Genomic DNA, 1,508 nt, shown 5'->3' with positions numbered 1-1,508 from the left:
CCGGACTGTCTATAACCACCACGGACTGTCCAGAACTTCCACAGACTATCCAGAATTGCTGCGGACAGTCCAGAATTGTCGCGGATGGTCCAGAATTGTCGCGGACTGCCCAGAACCACCACGGACTGTCCAGAACCGCTGCAGACTGTCAAAAACCGCCCCGGACTGTCCAGAACCGCCTCGGACTGTCCAGAACCACTGCGGACTATCCAGAGTCTCCCCAACTGATTTGAGGTTATCTATAAATGTGGTTAAGTGGTTATAACTGAGGATAAGAGTGAATCATCCATTCTTATCCGAAAACAAAGCTCCTGGATCCTATAAATACAGCCCTAGGACCTTTATTTGACACAGATCTAGAATTTTTGAGCCTTGGCAAAGCCCTGCTAAATAAGAGAGTGAAGAGCACGAATTTCAAGGAGGAGATCTAGGCGAGCTATTCAGCATAAAGAGGAAGAGTTTGAGAGATCTGCATTCGGTTCATCCACTTCCCTCGAAATCACACCTTGCTGTGATTCTCAAGAAGAGTGGGTATCTCACCTTGCTAAGATATTCACTTTAGTTTATTGTCTCCTTTGCGAAGCAACAAAATCGTTCTTTGGATCTGATCATCTGGTGGTCTACGGATAAACCCTGACACCGGCAAAGATCCCGCGCAAGCAGAAGACCGATAAACGATCTCTGCGTGTATTCTCAGGAAATCTCTTTGTTTCTTTTCATTGTAAGGAAAGTCTTATAAAAAGACATAAATTTTCTTTTATTTTGAATCGTTGTAACGCTTAAAGTTATAATGGATTCGAAAGCAATAAAACTGATTTCCGACGCGAACAAACATCTCATAGTTTAGTGGGGTTATGTGAGATAACAAATTTTAAGGGGGTTACGTGGAACAACCCCTAAAGTTCGGCGGGGTTTAGTGAAATTAACCCTTCTATTAATCCTTTATTTGAGTCATTCGATTGTACAATTATATGAAGCATAATTTGAGGTAAAGCCATATGATGGTGTCTTGTCTAGTTAGTCTAAGGTTATGATGAGTTGTGGAAATGAAACAATATTTTTCTCTCTTGTGCTCGCCTATTAACTATAGAATTGTTGAACATAGATCAAATGAAATGTAAGGTAAACGTACAAGTATTGGATTAGGTGCAACAAATATGCTTTTTTAAAAAAATAATTGTTGCAAGTGATGCGTGTAGGATCTATAAATATGGTGGCGGTCATTCTCTAATATCACAATATAGTATATGAAAGAATATCAAGAGCTAAATTTTAGTGGAAGAAAAAATAATTAGGAAGAAGAAAAAATAATTAGGGCTTTTATTCATATTGGCCATATCTCAAATGACTACTATAACATGGCTTTATGCAGCACCTAAGACACCTCTAGTATATTCATAACACTCATTTCAACCTAACTCTCATGCATATAATGATTATTATTCTTCATAACTCCCTTCATAATAATTTGTTGCTACCATGACTCTTAATATTTGTAACTCCTCTAA

Source organism: Asparagus officinalis, chromosome 7 (genome assembly GCF_001876935.1).
Source record: "Asparagus officinalis chromosome 7, Aspof.V1, whole genome shotgun sequence".
NCBI lineage: Eukaryota > Viridiplantae > Streptophyta > Magnoliopsida > Asparagales > Asparagaceae > Asparagus > Asparagus officinalis.
The sequence above is the reverse complement of the archived record's forward strand: the minus strand, read 5'-3'. Positions refer to the sequence as shown.